We start from the raw sequence: 20,748 nt of genomic DNA, 5'->3' as shown, positions 1-20,748 counted from the left end.
TTCAAGATGAAGATATCGTCATTATCTCTATTCTCTCTTCTCTCTCCCATCCTGTAATTCTAGTGGTCCTGTTGGTGGCGTTAGTGGCGTTAGTGGCTGAGAGCTAAATGGAGGACGACGTGTATGCAGCATGGCTGGCGCATTACTGGGCCGCTCCCTAACTTCTCCCACATAAAGAGTACATGTATGCGATCGTATTCTTCTATTGGTTTAGATTGGACTGTTGGGTAGGAATGTAGGATTTGGTTTATTGAAGACAGTTAATCTGCCCTTCATACTTCTAATGAGCAAGCATCCACTCGTCCTGTTCCTATTAGTAGCATGTCTCCAACTCTACATATCTTATTTTGTGCTGTTGGAACTCTCATTCCATGTTCTACTGTAGCTCCTTGTTGGACAAGGTAACCTGTTCTTTTATGTCCACACCTCTACGATAGTGGACTCAACATCGAAAAATCGTGGAGTAGTCGTGGTAGAGACACGACCTATACCATAAATCCTCCCCCGCTTGCAGGAGCCCACAGTTTGCATCCATAGCTCATACTCAGATATAGATACTGATCAACCCCTCAACGATCTAATTCACACGCTCCTTTTAGGCACCGATAAGCTTATCATTGAACTCAATTTGGCCAAAAGTTTTGAATAAAGTTTAAGACAATTTATAAATTATAAGAATGAATATTTATAAGATTTTGATTATAACAAATATCTTCTAGAAGACTTTATTTTGATGAGACTGTTGACCTAGCTCAATTTTCTAACAAAAGGGTTTAGAAGAAGTAGATAAAGTCATAATGTATCATATTAATCAATGAAAAAGTAAACAAATTAATAATCAACTTAAACAACTAAATGATACAAACAATTTTTTTCTTTATTGTCATGTAGCTAATGGATCTGTAAACCCCGATTAAATTAGTAAATAATTAGTCAATAAATTAGTTTTTAATAAGGAGGATTAGAAATGTGAATATTATATCAAATTAGGATAGAGCTCATCGAAACGAGAATTTTGACACCAATTTCGAAGAAAACGGTCCAAAATTAGACCGAACGGATCGAACCGGTTGAACCAGATCCAAACCGGGCCGTCGGTCCAACCGGACCAACTCATTAAAATGAAGCTGAACCCCTTTCTTTCCCTCATTTGGATGCAGCAGCGTGAAACACTTCCAGGGAGGGGAGAAAGCTTCCGTAACTTTACGGTAAATTTCCGATCCCCGTAACTTCTCCGTCCGAGCTCCAATCGCCGCACCGTTAGCGGCCACGCGTCCACCGCGTCGAGCTCTACATTTCTACCAGAACAATTTAACTGGTAACTTGTTTAATCACTCTCAGCCCTCTTTTCTCCCAATTTTCGAATTTTAAGTGGGAATGTTGAATTTCTTTGATTTCTGATGTTTTAGGATCCAATTAGCTTGAGAGAAACGTTCACTCTTGCTTATGTGAAGCTTAGGTAAGGTGAGGATACGATAATTCTATTTTATTTTCATTGAATTTGAGCTTTGAGTATTAAATTGGGTATATATGTGTTATGAATGTGTATTAGGTTGAAAATAAATAATTGGAGCTTGAAATTGTGAATACTGGAACTTGGAGGAAGCGGATTAGTTGAGGTTTTGAGGGCTGTGTTCTTTTAGGAAAATTTTCTTGGAATAATACTTGGGAATCGGCTAAGGTATGGTTTAGGTTTCTTACATTTAATATATAATGTTCTGTGAAAACTTAGGCTAGATGACCATAGGATAAGTTGGAATGCAGGTGTATATTTAATATTTAGTAATTTGTCGATGAATATAATTGGTTGAAGTTTATTGGATAATTAGTTATTAATTTTGGATGGTGAATGTTGTTATGTTAATTTGGAGAGAATTATAGTTGAATGTTATTGTTGATGAACATGGTTGGTTTGGTGCTTGTTGATTAATTAATGATTCGATGAATTATTGATTTGAGGTATGTTGTGTTAAAAGTTTAGGATTTGTGAACTATGACTCTTAGTTGAATTTTGGTTGTTGGATTTGAATATTGTATGAGTTTAATTGTTGATCTGAGGTAGATTTTTTGTGGAGATTGTTATGATAATGAGGAAGGAAATGTTGAGTTGAAAAGAAAGCAGGTTTGGACCCGAACAGGGTGGCAAAGTCCGAGTTTTAGAAGAGATGCTGCCGAAATTTTATAAAAATTAGAGATTAGAGATTTTGTTTATATGATTATTTAAAAAGATTTAGATTCAAAGGTTATATGGTTTGATTTAGAGTTATTAAGAAAATGAGCATGTTTTAAGTTTGATTCATTTAGAAAAGAATGAATTATGTTTTGAATTGGAACTATTGATGGACGGAATGGGAGGTGTGATAATGAAGGATAAGGATTGAATATGATTGATGTATGATGATGAATGAAATGCGATTGAGAATGATGTTGATGTTGACGAATTATAATTGAATTATTTATATGGCTTATGAATTTGAATAATCTGAGATACGAGATTCCCTGGATTAAGTGCCGTGGCTTGCCACCATGTGTACCAGGTTGAAAACTCGATACTCTGTTGACCCTACGATGTAAGTGTGTGACCGGGCACTATATAAATTCCCGGGAATGTTACCCCCATTGAGTATTATTGATTATTTGAGAAAAAACTATGCATAGACTCTTGGGGATGCACGTCGGGGGACAGTCTAAGTACAATTCAGACTTGTCGGGTTGGCTGGATAACCGACAGATGAGCCTCATCAGCCATAGGACAGGCATGCATCATATGCATATTACTTGAATTACTTGCTTGTGCTCTAATTGGGTGTGCCTATCTGTATTTTCCATGCTAAATGTGTATTTGTTACCTGCAGTAGTTGTAACCTTCTTGTGTTTGCCTTTATCTGTCTATTTGTCCGTGAAAATGCATGATGGAGTTGGAGGTATGGAGGAATGGCAGTATAGGACTTAGATTTAAGGTTAAGTTAAGTTAGGATTAAATATTTTTAGGAAACCACCTTTTATGGCTTCTGTTTAATACTTTAAACTCTATAATCTGAGTGTCGGCGTTCTAGGATTGCCTCTGGCATTCCCAGGACCTTATATATTATGTGTGTGGCACCTTTACCATACTGAGAACCTCCGGTTCTCATTCCATACTATGTTGTTATTTTTCAGATGCAGGTCGGGAGCCATCTCGTTAGGCGTCTGAACTCTTAAAGCGGAGGGGTTACTGGATAGTGTTGTTGTATAGTTTTGTTGTACCGTGATGTATATATATGTACTTAGCTTTCTCTCCGCATAACTTGTCCTTTTTGATCCTCTTAGAGGTTTATGGAGAGGCAGGATTGTGTGTATGTACTTTTGGGTTTTGGATATGTATGTACATATGTGTAAATATTCTCCGGCCAGTCTTGACTTCGCAGGCTGAGTTAGGAGCTTGTTATTTTGTATCTTTGGCACACTATTCCTACTTCTGTTATCTTATGTTTGACAGTTACGGTTTTCTTAGCATGCAAGTTAACTCATTCCTTGAGCGTTGCGCTTTTATCTCGCGATTTTTATTTCCCCTATTCTTCAAGGCTCCTAGCATATTATAACTCTTCTGCTATTATATGTACTCATTTTATTTTAGAGGTCGTAATACCACATCACCTCTGTTTTACGACTTAAGCGTAAAGCTTTGTGTGGTAGGGTGTTACATTATGGTATCAGAGCAGTTCGTTCCTATAGAGCCTGAAAGACGGACTGATTGTACTTTTGTGCATTCTCTGTATATGTGTGATGTGCTATTAGGATATCTGATTGATATATATGGCATAAACGTTTGTGAGCATGCATTTGGAACTTAAAGCATTAGACCTGCGATATTGAGACTGATCAACTTAATATCACTTGTTTGGTGTGTATAGGGAACAGATGTCGACTCGCGGACGCGGTCGCGGGCGAGGTAGAGGTAGGACAGGCACCGTTACTCCTGCCCCCATAGGGACTGATCCAGTAGACTTTATGGCTGCCCTGGGAAATATGGCTGCAGTTATGCAGGCGACAGCTGAGGCACTGGGTAACCAGATAAATCAGGGTAATCATGGGAATAATAATGATGGAGATGGTCCTATGACACTTGCTACATTTCTGAAAGTTCGCCCTCCGACTTTTAGGGGAACCTCAAATCCCACTGATGCAGATAATTAGATTCAGGCTATGGAAAGGGCGTTACAGGCACAACAGGTTCCTGAAGAGCAATGGGTTGAATTTGGAACTTATCAGTTGCAAGGTGAAGCTCAGTATTGGTGGCAGGGAACACGACGTATCCTGCAGCCTGATGGTGCTGCGATTCCTTGGGAGGTTTTCCAGACAGAGTTCTATAAGAAGTACTTTCCTAATTCAGCCAGAAATGCCAAGGAACTTGAATTAATGCAGTTAAAACAGGGACAGATGACTGTTGCTGAGTATACTAGTAAGTTTGAGGAGTTATGTCGCTTTTCTCGTATCTGTCAAGGGGCACCAGAAGATTTTGCCGAATGGAAGTGTATTAAATATGAGGGAGGTCTTCAGAGTGATATTCTGAGCTTCGTTGCCCCAATGGAGATCAGGGTGTTTTCTGAATTGGTGAATAAGAGTAGGGTGGCTGAGGATTGTGTGAGCAAGGCGGCAGCAGAGAAAGGAAGTTTGAGGGTGCCTTTTCAGAGGCCTTCAGGGAGGAACTTTGCTCCGAGAGGTAGGAATTTCAAGCGTGGAGGTTTTGTTCCGCAACAGACTCAGGGTCAAGGTAATTACAGAAGGCCGAATATCTGAATTGTCAGAAGTGCGGAAGGTATCACCCTGGAGTTCCGTGCAGATTCGGACTTGGAGTATGCTATTCTTGTGGACAGCCCGGGCATATGGCCACCAATTGCCCGGAGAAGAAAAAGTATGAGACTGGTAGAGTGCAACAGCCAGGGAGAGTATACACCACTTCTACCATTGGTGCTGAGGGATCTGAGACACTGATTAGAGGTAATTGTGAAATGGCTGGTAAAATCTTAAATGCTTTATTTGATTCAGGAGCGTCTCATTCATTTATTGCATTTGAAAAGGCCCATGAATTAGGATTGAGAATGGTGGTTTTAGGTTATGATTTGAAAGTATATAATGCTACTCATGAAGCTATGGTGACTAGGATAGAATGTCCACAAGTTCCTTTCCGAGTGCAACAGCGTGAATTTGTGCATGATTTGATTTTGTTTGCCTATGACTGGTCTTGATCTCATTTTGGGATTGGATTGGTTATCCAAGAATCATGTTTTGCTTGATTGTTCTGAGAAGTCAGTACAGTTTATGCCAGAAGGGTCAGAAGCACCGGTTGTGGTGAATAGTTACTATTTGAATTCTATGATAGTAAACTGTTCTGGAACCGAATGTCAGGGTATTATGTTATTAACTGCGGGAGTATCAGGTGATGATTAGAGTTTAGAGCAGATTCCCGTTGTATGTGAATTTTCAGATGTGTTTCCGGATGATATTAATGAATTTCCACCTAATCGGGAAGTTGAATTCGAAATTGAGTTGGTGCCTGGAGCCGGTCCGATTTCAATTACTCCTTATAGGATGTCACCTTTAGAAATGGCTGAACTGAAAGCTCAGCTGGAAGATCTGTTGGGTAAGCATTTTATCCGACCAAGTGTTTCTCCGTAGGGAGCGCCGGTGTTACTGGTAAAGAAGAAGGATGGGAGTATGCGGTTGTGTGTCGACTATCGGCAGTTGAATAAGATCACTGTGAAGAATAAATATCCGTTGCCTAGAATCGATGATCTAATGGATCAGTTACAGGGTGCCGGTGTGTTTTCTAAGATCGACCTGCGATCCGGGTATCATCAGATAAGGGTTAGAGACGAGGATATTCCGAAAACTGCTTTCAGGACACGTTATGGTCATTATGAGTATACAGTGATGTCTTTTGGGTTAACTAATTCCCCGGCAGTATTTATGGATTATATGAACAGGATTTTTCGACCGTATCTGGACAAGTTTGTTATTGTCTTCATTGATGACATTCTTGTTTATTCTAAGTCTGAAGAGGAACATGCTGATCATTTGCGAACTGTGCTGCAAATTCTGAGAGATAGGAAGTTATATGCTAAGCTATCTAAATGTGAGTTCTGGAAGAGTGAAGTGAAGTTTCTCGACCATGTGGTGAGTAAGCAGGGGATAGTTGTGGATCCTGCTAAGGTGGAAGCAGTGATGAATTGGGAGCGACCAACTTCAGTGACAGAGATCAGGAGTTTCTTAGGTTTGGCGGGGTATTATCGCAGATTCATTAAAGGATTTTCACAGCTCGCCTTACCTTTAACTAAGTTGACTAGGAAGGACACGCCTTTTATCTGGACTCCGGAATGTGAAGAGAGTTTCCAGGCATTGAAGAACAAGTTGACTACTGCACCTGTATTGGTATTATCTGAACCAAGTGAACCGTTTGAAGTGTATTGTGATGCATCTCTGAAAGGTTTGGGGTGCGTTCTGATGCAGCACCAGAATGTTGTAGCATACGCCTCACGGCAATTAAGGCCGCATGAAATGAACTATCCGACACATGATTTGGAGCTTGCTGCTGTTGTGTTTGCTTTAAAGATTTGGAGGCACTCTCTCTATGGTGTTAAGTTTCATGTTTTCTCAGACCATAAGAGTTTGAAGTATCTTTTTGAGCAGAAAGAATTAAATATGCGTCAGAGGAGATGGATGGAGCTTCTGAAAGACTATGATTTTGAATTGAATTATCATCCAGGAAAAGCGAACGTTGTGGCGGACGCTTTGAGTCGAAAATCTTTATATGCAGCTTGGATGATACTACGGGAAGAAGAATTACTAAAGGCATTTCAAGGTTTGAATTTGGGAATTAGAGAAGAATCTGGAATCCTGTGTTTGAGTCAGTTGCAGATTTCAAGTGATTTTAAATCAGAACTTCTGAAGGCTCATCGAGATAGTGAAGCGTTACATAAGGTATTACCAGCAGTTGAACAGGGAAAACAATGGAGAGTGTCAGAAGGTCAGGATGGTTTATGGAGGTTCAAGAACCGGATTATTGTGCCTGATGTTGGAGACCTGCGACAAAGTATCTTGAAGGAAGCTCATAAGAGCGGGTTTTCAATTCACCCAGGGAGCACTAAAATGTATCAGGATCTGAAAGCGATGTTCTGGTGGCCAGGTATGAAGAATGATGTGGCATTGCATGTATCTAAATGTTTAACGTGTCAGAAGGTTAAGATTGAGCATCAGAGACCATCAGGGACCCTTCAGCCTTTGGAGATTCCACAATGGAAATGGGAGAGTATCGCAATGGATTTTGTGATAGGTTTGCCTAGAACCCGATCTGGTTGTGACGCTATTTGGGTGGTTGTGGATCGACTGACAAAATCAGCTCACTTTCTTCCTATCCGAATAAGCTGCACAATAGAGGAATTGGCTCGAATGTATATCAAAGAGATTGTCAGGTTGCATGGTGTGCCTTCTACTATCATATCTGACAGAGATCCTCGTTTCACATCAAGGTTCTGGGGAGCTTTTCAGCGTGCATTTGGAACTCAGTTAAGCTTGAGTACTGCGTATCACCCTCAGACATATGGTCAGTCAGAAAGAACTATTCAGACCTTGGAAGATATGCTAAGAGCTTGTGTTTTGGACCAACCGGCGAGCTGGGACCGGTATATGCCATTAGTAGAGTTTGCTTATAATAATAGCTATCATGCGAGCATCGGAATGGCTCCATATGAGGCTCTGTATGGCAGGAAATGTCAATCTCCATTGTGTTGGTATGAAACTGGAGAAAGGAGTTTATTAGGGCCTGAGATGATAGCCGAAACGACTGAGCAGATAAAGAAGATTCGTAGTCGAATGCTTATAGCCCAAAGCCGCCAAAAGAGCTATGCTGACCAGAGGCGAAAGCCTTTGGAGTTCGAAGAAGGAGAACATGTCTTTTTGAAAGTTACACCAACCACTGGAGTGGGAAGAGCTATTAAGACTAAGAAACTGAATCCCCGTTATATTGGACCGTTTGAGATCCTGAAGAGAATTGGGCCAGTGGCTTATAGAATTGCCTTACCGCCGTATCTTTCAAATTTGCACGATGTGTTCCATGTGTCACAGCTTCGGAAGTATAATCCTGACGCAAGTCATGTCCTGGAACCAGAACCAATCCAAGTAAGAGAAGATCTAACACTTCCAATAATTCCAGTGAGAATTGATGATACTAATATTAAACGATTACGCGGAAAGGAAGTATCATTGGTAAAAGTAGCTTGGAGTCGAGCTGGTATCGAGGAACACACCTGGGAGCTCGAATCAGATATGCGGAAGGACTATCCACATCTCTTTTCAGGTAACTAGATTTGAATTTTGAGGGCAAAATTCTTTGTTAGGTGGGTAGAATGTAAACCCCGATTAAATTAGTAAATAATTAGTCAATAAATTAGTTTTTAATAAGGAGGATTAGAAATGTGAATATTATATCAAATTAGGATAGAGCTCATCGAAACGAGAATTTTGACACCATTTTCGAAGAAAACGGTCCAAAATTAGACCGAACGGACCGAACCGGTTGAACCGGATCCAAACCGGGCCGTCGGTCCAACCGGACCAACTCATTAAAATGAAGCTGAACCCCTTTCTTTCCCTCATTTGGATGCAGCAGCGTGAAACACTTCCAGGGAGGGGAGAAAGCTTCCGTAACTTTACGGTAAATTTCCGATCCCCGTAACTTCTCCGACCGAGCTCCAATCGCCGCACCGTTAGCGGCCACGCGTTCACCGCGTTGAGCTCTACATTTCTACCGGAACAATTTAACTGGTAACTTGTTTAATCACTCTCAGCCCTCTTTTCTCCCAATTTTCGAATTTTAAGTGGGAATGTTGAATTTCTTTGATTTCTGATGTTTTAGGATCCAATTAGCTTGAGAGAAACGTTCACTTTTGCTTATGTGAAGCTTAGGTAAGGTGAGGATACGATAATTCTATTTTATTTTCATTGAATTTGAGCTTTGAGTATTAAATTGGGTATATATGTGTTATGAATGTGTATTAGGTTGAAAATAAATAATTGGAGCTTGAAATTGTGAATACTGGAACTTGGAGGAAGCGGATTAGTTGAGGTTTTGAGGGCTGTGTTCTTTTAGGAAAATTTTCTTGGAATAATACTTGGGAATCGGCTAAGGTATGGTTTAGGTTTCTTACATTTAATATATAATGTTCTGTGAAAACTTAGGCTAGATGACCATAGGATAAGTTGGAATGCAGGTGTATATTTAATATTTAGTAATTTGTCGATGAATATAATTGGTTGAAGTTTATTGGATAATTAGTTATTAATTTTGGATGGTGAATGTTGTTATGTTAATTTGGAGAGAATTATAGTTGAATGTTATTTTTGATGAACATGGTTGGTTTGGTGCTTGTTGATTAATTAATGATTCGATGAATTATTGATTTGAGGTATGTTGTGTTAAAAGTTTAGGATTTGTGAACTATGACTCTTAGTTGAATTTTGGTTGTTGGATTTGAATATTGTATGAGTTTAATTGTTGATCTGAGGTAGATTTTTTGTGGAGATTGTTATGATAATGAGGAAGGAAATGTTGAGTTGAAAAGAAAGCAGGTTTGGACCCGAACAGGGTGGCAAAGTCCGAGTTTTAGAAGAGATGCTGCCGAAATTTTATAAAAATTAGAAATTAGAGATTTTGTTTATATGATTATTTAAAAAGATTTAGATTCAAAGGTTATATGGTTTGATTTAGAGTTATTAAGAAATGAGCATGTTTTAAGTTTGATTCATTTAGAAAAGAATGAATTATGTTTTGAATTGGAACTATTGATGGACGGAATGGGAGGTGTGATAATGAAGGATAAGGATTGAATATGATTGATGTATGATGATGAATGAAATGCGATTGAGAATGATGTTGATGTTGACGAATTATAATTGAATTATTTATATGGCTTATGAATTTGAATAATCTGAGATACGAGATTCCCTGGATTAAATGCCGTGGCTTGCCACCACGTGTACCAGGTTGAAAACTCGATACTCTGTTGACCCTACGATGTAAGTGTGTGACCGGGCACTATATAAATTCCCGGGAATGTTACCCCCATTGAGTATTATTGATTATTTGAGAAAAAACTATGCATAGACTCTTGGGGATGCACGTCGGGGGACAGTCTAAGTACAATTCAGACTTGTCGGGTTGGCTGGATAACCGACAGATGAGCCTCATCAGCCATAGGACAGGCATGCATCATATGCATATTACTTGAATTACTTGCTTGTGCTCTAATTGGGTGTGCCTATCTGTATTTTCCATGCTAAATGTGTATTTGTTACCTGCAGTAGTTGTAACCTTCTTGTGTTTGCCTTTATCTGTCTATTTGTCCGTGAAAATGCATGATGGAGTTGGAGGTATGGAGGAATGGCAGTATAGGACTTAGATTTAAGGTTAAGTTAAGTTAGGATTAAATATTTTTAGGAAACCACCTTTTATGGCTTCTGTTTAATACTTTAAGCTCTATAATCTGAGTGTCGGCGTTCTAGGATTGCCTCTGGCATTCCCAGGACCTTATATATTATGTGTGTGGCACCTTTACCATACTGAGAACCTCCGGTTCTCATTCCATACTATGTTGTTATTTTTCAGATGCAGGTCGGGAGCCATCTCGTTAGGCGTCTGAACTCTTAAAGCGGAGGGGTTACTGGATAGTGTTGTTGTATAGTTTTGTTGTACCGTGATGTATATATATGTACTTAGCTTTCTCTCCGCATAACTTGTCCTTTTTGATCCTCTTAGAGGTTTATGGAGAGGCAGGATTGTGTGTATGTACTTTTGGGTTTTGGATATGTATGTACATATGTGTAAATATTCTCCGGCCAGTCTTGACTTCGCAGGCTGAGTTAGGAGCTTGTTATTTTGTATCTTTGGCACTCTATTCCTACTTCTGTTATCTTATGTTTGACAGTTACGGTTTTCTTAGCATGCAAGTTAACTCGTTCCTTGAGCGTTGCGCTTTTATCTCGTGATTTTTATTTCCCCTATTCTTCAAGGCTCCTAGCATATTATAACTCTTCTGCTATTATATGTACTCATTTTATTTTAGAGGTCGTAATACCACATCACCTCTGTTTTACGACTTAAGCGTAAAGCTTTGTGTGGTAGGGTGTTACATTATGGTATCAGAGCAGTTCGTTCCTATAGAGCATGAAAGACGGACTGATTGTACTTTTGTGCATTCTCTATATATGTGTGATGTGCTATTAGGATATCTGATTGATATATATGGCATAAACGTTTGTGAGCATGCATTTGGAACTTAAAGCATTAGACCTGCGATATTGAGACTGATCAACTTAATATCACTTGTTTGGTGTGTATAGGGACCAGATGTCGACTCGCGGACGCGGTCGCGGGCGAGGTAGAGGTAGGACAGGCACCGTTACTCCTGCCCCCATAGGGACTGATCCAGTAGACTTTATGGCTGCCCTGGGAAATATGGCTGCAGTTATGCAGGCGACAGCTGAGGCACTGGGTAACTAGATAAATCAGGGTAATCATGGGAATAATAATGATGGAGATGGTCCTATGACACTTGCTACATTTCTGAAAGTTCGCCCTCCGACTTTTAGGGGAACCTCAAATCCCACTGATGCAGATAATTAGATTCAGGCTATGGAAAGGGCGTTACAGGCACAACAGGTTCCTGAAGAGCAATGGGTTGAATTTGGAACTTATCAGTTGCAAGGTGAAGCTCAGTATTGGTGGCAGGGAACACGACGTATCCTGCAGCCTGATGGTGCTGTGATTCCTTGGGAGGTTTTCCGGACAGAGTTCTATAAGAAGTACTTTCCTAATTCAGCCAGAAATGCCAAGGAACTTGAATTAATGCAGTTAAAACAGGGACAGATGACTGTTGCTGAGTATACTAGTAAGTTTGAGGAGTTATGTCGCTTTTCTCGTATCTGTCAAGGGGCACCAGAAGATTTTGCCGAATGGAAGTGTATTAAATATGAGGGAGGTCTTCAGAGCGATATTCTGAGCTTCGTTGCCCCAATGGAGATCAGGGTGTTTTCTGAATTGGTGAATAAGAGTAGGGTGGCTGAGGATTGTGTGAGCAAGGCGGCAGCAGAGAAAGGAAGTTTGAGGGTGCCTTTTCAGAGGCCTTCAGGGAGGAACTTTGCTCCGAGAGGTAGGAATTTCAAGCGTGGAGGTTTTGTTCCGCAACAGACTCAGGGTCAAGGTAATTACAGAAGGCCGAATATTACTGCTAATCAAGGAAAAAGGTTTGGGAAGTAGCCACAGCAAGATCTGAATTGTCAGAAGTGCGGAAGGTATCACCCTGGAGTTCCGTGCAGATTCGGACTTGGAGTATGCTATTCTTGTGAACAGCCCGGGCATATCGCCACCAATTGCCCGGAGAAGAAAAAGTATGAGACTGGTAGAGTGCAACAGCCAGGGAGAGTATACACCACTTCTACCATTGGTGCTGAGGGATCTGAGACACTGATTAGAGGTAATTGTGAAATGGCTGGTAAAATCTTAAATGCTTTATTTGATTCAGGAGCGTCTCATTCATTTATTGCATTTGAAAAGGCCCATGAATTAGGATTGAGAATGGTGGTTTTATGTTATGATTTGAAAGTATATAATGCTACTCATGAAGCTATGGTGACTAGGATAGAATGTCCACAAGTTCCTTTTCGAGTGCAACATCGTGAATTTGTGCATGATTTGATTTGTTTGCCTATGACTGGTCTTGATCTCATTTTGGGATTGGATTGGTTATCCAAGAATCATGTTTTGCTTGATTGTTCTGAGAAGTCAGTACAGTTTATGCCAGAAGGGTCAGAAGCACCGGTTGTGGTGAATAGTTACTATTTGAATTCTATGATAGTAAACTGTTCTGGAACCGAATGTCAGGGTATTATGTTATTAACTGCGGGAGTATCAGGTGATGATCAGAGTTTAGAGCAGATTCCCGTTGTATGTGAATTTTCAGATGTGTTTCCAGATGATATTAATGAATTTCCACCTAATCGGGAAGTTGAATTCGAAATTGAGTTGGTGCCTGGAGCTAATCTTCTTCTTCTTCAACACAAAAACCGGTTCGGCCAGAGAGAGAAGAGAGAGAACCAAATGCAAAATTCAACATGTAATTACCTCTTCCTCATCCCTTCTCACCAAGCTTCATCAATCCGGGCCTTCCATCTTGACTTGCTCTCCAAGAAGGATTCCTGACCCTTGATGAGTCCTTGATGCTTGACAGCTCCATCTGCTCTATCTTCTGCCTCTTCCTCACGTAGCTACAGTAGCTACCTCCTGTGGTGGTTGAGCAAAAGTAGAGACGAGCCATGCTTCCAAGGGATCCTTTTCCTCTAACCGAATTGGATCTTCTCTATTTTCGGATATGGAGAGCTTGAGATTTCCTCACCACTTCTTACCATAAGTGGAAAAGATCTCAGCCACACCCTACTGTGGATCTTCTTTTTTCCAATGCCATCATCACAATGGCTTTTTGCTTGTACATAGCTTCACTGCTACAGTGCCTAAACTCTGATAGCTTGTAACTTCTTCTTCTCTGTGACATGACCGAAAGTGATGAGAGAAAGGAGAGAGAAGAGAGAAAACTTTCAATGTAATTGAATAAAGAATTAAAATGAATTAATTTCCACTTTCCTTTTTCTTAGTAGCGTGTGTCATTAATGATGGCAATCAAATCAATATCAATTTCTCTTTCATGTTACCAATGTCTGCATTAACTCCATTTAATCAAATTTGAATTCCAATCCAAGGAGTGAATGAAGTAACCGAACTAAGCATGCAAAGTTTCCTCCTTCTCTTTTTTCAATTCGGACCAAATCTTTTGGTCTTGTAACAAAATTTTCAATTGGGCTTGTTTAACAATTTCCTGGCCCAATTAACATATCAATGATTCAGCCACACATCATATAACCAATTAGGACAAGGCTGAATGTTATCAACAAATTGGACTTTTTGTTGCTTAAACCCAATGGCCAAAATTCTGCATACAAAAAAACATAAATTATCAATCAATTAATTTAAAACTTAAATTACATAATTTCTTAAATAATATTTTAATAATGTTTGATCATCATCATATTAAATTAGAATTTTTCAAACTTATCAATCTCCCCCTTGATGACAAACATTATTAAAAAATTGAAATAAAAAGAGTAAGGATTAAGAGTACTCCCTTTGAAGGTTTTGGAATCCTCCCCTTTTCCATTTGTTACATAGCTCCCCCTTAATATATGCCATTTTACCAAGGGAAGCTTTACCTGTAACTTTTAAAATCAAGCATGTAGCCATAATGTATTCAACATATGGAATATTCAGTCATGTTGAACAGCTTGATTTATGAGCAAAAGTAATATGATAATTACAACCTGTTTTGTTATCATCTAATGATTTTTCTGCTCAATACAAACATAAACTCCTGAGTACAGAGTACATTTCAACCAAAACTCATCAGATAATTCCCAAAAGTTTTGCTGCCAAATCATTTAATCAAATAGACAAAATTTTCAACAATCATATCAGAGCAATAATCATTCAACATAGCAAAAAATTGTCAATCAAACAGAATTATCCGGCATTCATTCAACATATCAGAGCACAAAAGAATTATCAAAACACAACTAAGTTCCAATAATGATAATGCAGCAAAATCATAAAACATAAAGCATGACCATTGGAACATAGAACTTATGCACAGGGATGATCATGAATATCAAAATGATTTCAGCCCCTATTTTTTTCAATTTTTCCAACTTTCCTCCCCTTTTTGTCATCAATGGGTGAACCTGCAAAACAAGTGAAAATAACATACCAATAGCATAATATTTATTTTTATCAAAACATAATAGTTCAGAGTATCCAAGTGCATACAAAATACCAAAATAACAAAACAGAAACAGAGTTTAAAAGATGACAAATTGATCAATCATCAGAGAGGTTAAAATTTGAGCCAGGTGATTCATTATCCTCCTCTGCAGCCATTTCCTCTTCAAAACTCTTCAGCAGCAGGTTAACTCTTTCCTGGAACTTAAGCCAAGCTTTCTCATTCTCATATGCTTGCTTGCGAGCTGTTTTATAGGATTGCACCATCAGATTTGACATATTTGAGAACTCAGTGAGTACGCCCTTGATGGAGTCCGCAACCTTTGTTGGCTCATGTGGACGACTCTCAAGATCACTTTCAGATGGTTCAGATGGCATGGAGCGTTCTCCTTTGTTACCTTTCTTAGAACCCGAGACTCTTCCTCCCTTGATTATGGAAACTTTATTTTTTACAGCCTCATTAGTTAAATCAACATTAAAATATTCAAAGATGCATGTAAGAAAGATTTCATAAGGAAGATTAGCCTTTTTGTCACTACTAACACACTCCCATATGTGTCTCACCATAAGATATGCAAAAGAGATAGGAGAAGAAGTAATAATAGCAAAAAGTACTAAAGTATCACAGATAGTTACTCTATGGTATGAACCACTCTGAGGCATCACAATGTGATTGATGATTCTATGAAGAAGCGCTCTTACAAGACCATGAGCCTTGTGAGTCAGAATCGTGCCATCCAAGGCAGAGAAATTTTCGCAAGTCCGATTCAAAGTAATCTGGTATGAGATTCCAACCTGCGAATCCCATTTTCCCATCATATAGGCAGTTGCTCCTTCATCAACATATCCCAAAGCAGCACTGATTGTTTCTCTATTTAGTGACAAGTGAACCCGCTTGACATATGAGTAAATAGCGCCATCAAGAAACCTCATGTTCGCATAAAACTCGCGAACTAGGGCTGGATACACAGGTTTCTGAATGCTGAACAAAGGGGTCCATTTCAGATTGTCAAAGAGAGTGACAAGGTTAATGCCTTTTGCAGTAAGGGATTCCAAGTTCACTATGTGTGATGCACATAAGTGACGCTTCTTTAGAAATTCATTATGAAACTCATATGAAGCACATGAGTTAAATCTGGCTGGATCAAAGTGTGAGTGACCTTTGTTGTACTTATTTTTGAAATCAAGTGATTTCAAATTCGGTGGTTTCCTGGTGTTACGAAGCACGTAACTTTTTGCGCGCTGTGAACTGCGGCCAGTAGAGGGGTGAGTGGTTGATTTTCTTGGTGGTGAATGGGGTAGAGAAGACTGAGACTCCTCTTCTTCTTCTTCTACAACCGATTCTTTATCCTTTCTAATCTTCTTTCTGGATGAAGTTTTCTAAGCAATGACCTTTCTTCTCATGGTTTCGGTTTGTTTGGAGGAAGGTGAAGGAGATGAAGAAGATGTAGAGTGTATGTGAATGTAAGTATGAGTCTATGGAGTAGAAGAAAGTGGAGGATTTCTGGGTAGAGGGGTTCGGCTACTTCTTTTGGGAGCCACTTTCTTTTTCATGTTATGAAAGTGAAGAATGGAGAGGGAAGATGAAGGAGTGAGTGACGAGAGTGGAGAGAGGTGGGAGATTATTAGAGCATTTAATGCTGAGTAGAGAGAGATGATTAAGAGAGTAATGGCCATTAAGTGGCGCGGTTATCAAGAAGGAAGGAAGTTTAAATTAAAAAGAGAGGTTAGCTCCTAGAATCAAGGGAATAGGTGAAGGAAAAGATTATGATTTGACTAGAACACCTTCCTACAAGATATGATATGACAGCTTCCCAAAAAGTATTGTTTTTAAAACAAAAATAATTCAAAATTGCCAGAGAGATGGATAAGGTCAAAGAGGATTTGGTGGGGCCCAAGATCATTAATATCAGCTCAGTCTCCCCCTGTATCATGGCTTGCCCATAACGTTTTAAATTTGTCTCCTCCCTACCTATGAGACAAAATCAAACAGAATCAGAAAATTCACAAATTATCAACAGAATTTAATTCTATCATTCCCAAACTGTTTCTTAGAGAACAGAATCTGTCTTCACATAAGGATTTAGTAAAAATGTCTGCAAGCTGTTCTTCGGATTTTACAAATTGAATATAAATAGTTCCCTTTTGCACATGTTTTCTGTTAAAATGATATCTTACTTCAATGTGCTTGGTTCTAGAGTGCAGAACATGATTTTTTGAAATGTTTATTGCACTCATATTGTCACAAAATAAGGGTATGCTATTGATTTTCAATTTATAATCTTCCAACTGAGTTTTCAACCAAATTAATTGTGAACAACACGTAGAGACAGATATATATTCAGCTTCGGCTGCGGATAGAGCAACTGTGGTTTGTTTCTTGCTTGACCACATGTTAAGTGAGCTTCCAAGGAAGCAACACATTCCGGAGGTGCTCCTTCTATCCACTCGATCTCCCGCATAATCTGCATCACAAAATCCTACTGTACAAAAGTCATTAGTTCTAGGATACCACAAGCCATAATCACAAGTTCCCTTAATATATCTAATGATTCCTTTTACGGCTGAAAGATGGAATTCTTTAGGGTGAGATTGAAATCTTGAACATACACCCATACTTTGAACAATATCCGGTCTAGAGGATGTGAGATACATGAGTGAGCCAATCATACCTCTATACCGTGTTTCATCCACATCTTTACCGTTTTCATCTTTTTCAAGTTTAGTATTTGGATGCATTGGAGTTCCCATAGGTTTGGAATTTTCTAGGCCAAATTTCTTGATCAATTCTTTAGCATATTTTTCTTGGTGAATAAAAATGTCATTAGGAGTTTGTTTAATTTGGAGACCAATAAAGAATGTTAGTTCTCCTATTAAACTCATTTCAAACTCACTAGTCATGAGTTTTCCAAACTCTTCACACAAGAATTCATTGGCCGATCCAAACACTATATCATCCACATAAAATTGAACAAGAAGAATATCATCATTTGATACTTTTATAAACAGAGTTGTATCGGTGGTTCCCCTTTGAAATTGATTTTCCAATAAGAAAGTACTAAGCCTTTCATACCAAGCACTAGAAGCTTGCCTTAGGCAATAAAAAGCCTTTGAAAGCTTAAAAACATGATTTGGAAATTCTTTTCTTTCAAAACCGAGGGGTTGGACTACATATACTTCTCTATCTATAAATCCATTAAGGAAAGCAAATTTGACATCCATTTGGAACATTTTAAACCCCTTGTGGGCAGCATAGGCAAGAAGCAACCTAATTGCTTCCATTCTTGCCACCGGAGCAAAAGACTCATCAAAATCTATACCCTCTTCTTGATCGTAACCTTGGACCACTAATCTAGCCTTGTTACGAACAACACTACCATCCTCTCCTAATTTATTTTTAAAAATTCACTTAGTACCCGTTACCTTTTTACCATTCGAATTAGGTACAAGTGTCCAAACCTCATTCTTTTCAAATTGGGCAAGCTCCTCTTCCATGGCTTTGACCCAAGAGGGGTCTTCAAGAGCTTGTTTCACATTGTGAGGTTCCATTTGGGATAAGAAAGCAACATTGCTTGGCTCGGCTTGCTTCTTGGATGAGGATCTTGTGGTTACTCCTTGAGAAGGGTCACCTATGATAAATTCATGAGGATAACCTCTCATAGACTTCCACTCTCTTGGTTTTCGGAGTAAGGTTGAGCTTTGATGAGCTTCAGCTGATTGTTCTGTTCCAGATTCTCTTACTGGCTCAGGAGACAAAACAGAAATATCTCCTCCATCCTGATGAGATAAATTTGGTCGGACAGATTCTTCATTTGGGACAGCAATTGGGTTTTCTTGACTTGATTGATGGTTCATGTTAGCTTCACCTCCTATATCATCATCTAAAAGAGCACTGGGAATTGCATTAGTATCACAAAAAGAAACGTGTATAGATTCCTCTATGGTCCTATGATCTTTGAGGTAAATTCTATACGCTTTGCTAGTGGTGGAGTATCTAACAAATATTCCCTCATAGGCTTTTGGATCAAATTTTCTAAGATTTTCTTTGTTATTAAGCACAAAGCATTTACAACCAAAAATGTGGAAATACTTAAGATTAGGAGGGGTTCCTTTCCATAGCTCGTAAGGAGTTTTCTTTAATCCTTTTCTAATGATAGTTCTATTCAAAATATAGCAAGCTGTATTTACAACTTCAACCCATAGAAATTTTGGAACCTCATTTTCACATAGCATAGCCCTAGCCATTTCTTGAAGGCTTCTATTCCTTCTTTCAACTACTCCATTTTGTTGAGGTGTTCTAGGGCATGAAAAATTATGAGCTATTCCAAAATCATCACAGAAATTTTCAAAATGGTGCATTGAGTAAAGTGCTGAACCATCAAGCACGTCTTATATTTCTGCAAGGTGCCATCAGAGGTTGAACTTAGTACGAAAAACTCACTTCCAGTAGCTTCTCTACTAGGAGGCAATGGAACCAATCTCTGTGTATGATTTTAAACAACGTATCATACTCTGCATCCATAGTTTCTCGCCACCTTGGATGATTCAATGCATCTCCACTACAACAATTCCGGCAGATAGCGGCGAAAATTTTGCAGCGACACATATAGCGGCGGTTATTGGTTGGGGCTGCAATCTGGAGTACATTTAGCGGCGGTTTTAGAAAAACCGTCGCTATATTTCAATCAGGCTTGCATTTAGCGGAGTCTTTTCGAAAACCGCCACGAAACCACAACCTACGGCGCATATATAGCGGCAGTTAGGGGTTGGGGCTGCAATCAGGCCGACATTTAGCGGCAGTTTTTCTCAAACCGCCGCTGTATTTCAATCAGGTATGTATTTAGCAGCATATTTTCGAAAACCGCCACTATATATACCGCAAGGTGAGTTATTGTTTTACATTTTGCGGCGGTTTCGTCAAAATCGCCGCAAAATACATATTACCACATATTGCAATGTTTTCTTTAGTAATAAACCATCTAGGTATAATCTAGTTAAGTAAAGACTATTATCTTAAACTACATATGTTTAAATAATTGTTATTTAAACTCGTAACACTTTTTTTACATTCGTTTTACGTAAAAAAAATTCACAAGTTAAATAAGCTATATATGTTAACTCATGTGAACAAATTTACCAATAAGATTTTCTTAATTACGTTATTGGCATTTAAATTTGCTTTCAAACATGGATGTAAAAGAAGAAAATAAAATCATACTCTGAATTTATAAAGTTAAAATAAAGTTCTAGAGAGCATAAATCAAAGTTACTCCTCTTTAAAGTTATGCCTTACTAAACCTAAATTAAGAAACTCTAAAAGTAGATAAACATGTACAACGGCGACCCAAATCATTAAACTAAGGAAATCAGCGTAACTGTTATAATAAAAGATCAAAATTTCTCTTCAACATCGTATTGACCTGGCGAAAAATACTCTGTTATGAATCTATGGGCTTCACGTTCTAGAGGATCTGATATTTCATCTCCATACCATGGCATTTTATTCAGATCAAAGAACCTTTTCTTAACATGTATATCATCTTGTTTATCTTGTTGGTCTTCTAAAGTTTCATCGTCTTCTTCCGGAACCTTATTCAGATCAAACTGTATGGATCTGTCGACTGCGACAGAGGAGATATCATCTTAATCGTCTTTTGAATCAGACTCTTCTCCATCTAGACTATCAGGAACTATTTCTCCGAAATATTCAGGTAAGACTAAAAATATCAACATGCACATAACAGATTGAGTATACATAGAAAAAACTGAGAACTCCGGAGTCATTAAATACTAACTTAGAAAAAGAAAACAAACTACAAGATGATAAGACAATTTTAAAACTAAACGCAAATTTTTGACAATTACCATCACCCTTGTTAATAGTTTGGGAA

At 38.7% G+C, this 20,748-nt stretch overlaps 2 long non-coding RNA genes across 2 annotated transcripts; both read left to right on the top strand.

The window, feature by feature from the left end:
- Positions 1 to 1,170: 1,170 nt before the first annotated feature.
- LOC140179548 (uncharacterized) lies at positions 1,171 to 3,448 on the top strand. Its single transcript, XR_011873064.1, has 4 exons — positions 1,171 to 1,318; positions 1,410 to 1,464; positions 1,553 to 1,681; positions 3,160 to 3,448. It is a non-coding gene; the product is annotated as an uncharacterized lncRNA (long non-coding RNA).
- Positions 3,449 to 9,036: 5,588 nt separating this feature from the next.
- Positions 9,037 to 11,014, top strand: LOC140178989 (uncharacterized). Its single transcript, XR_011872326.1, has 2 exons — positions 9,037 to 9,165; positions 10,643 to 11,014. It is a non-coding gene; the product is annotated as an uncharacterized lncRNA (long non-coding RNA).
- The last annotated feature ends 9,734 nt before the right edge of the window (positions 11,015 to 20,748 follow it).

This window comes from Arachis hypogaea, chromosome 15, assembly GCF_003086295.3.
Source record: "Arachis hypogaea cultivar Tifrunner chromosome 15, arahy.Tifrunner.gnm2.J5K5, whole genome shotgun sequence".
NCBI classification, from domain to species: Eukaryota; Viridiplantae; Streptophyta; class Magnoliopsida; order Fabales; family Fabaceae; genus Arachis; species Arachis hypogaea.
Note: the sequence above shows the minus strand (reverse complement) of the source record. Positions and strands in the feature narration are given on the sequence as shown.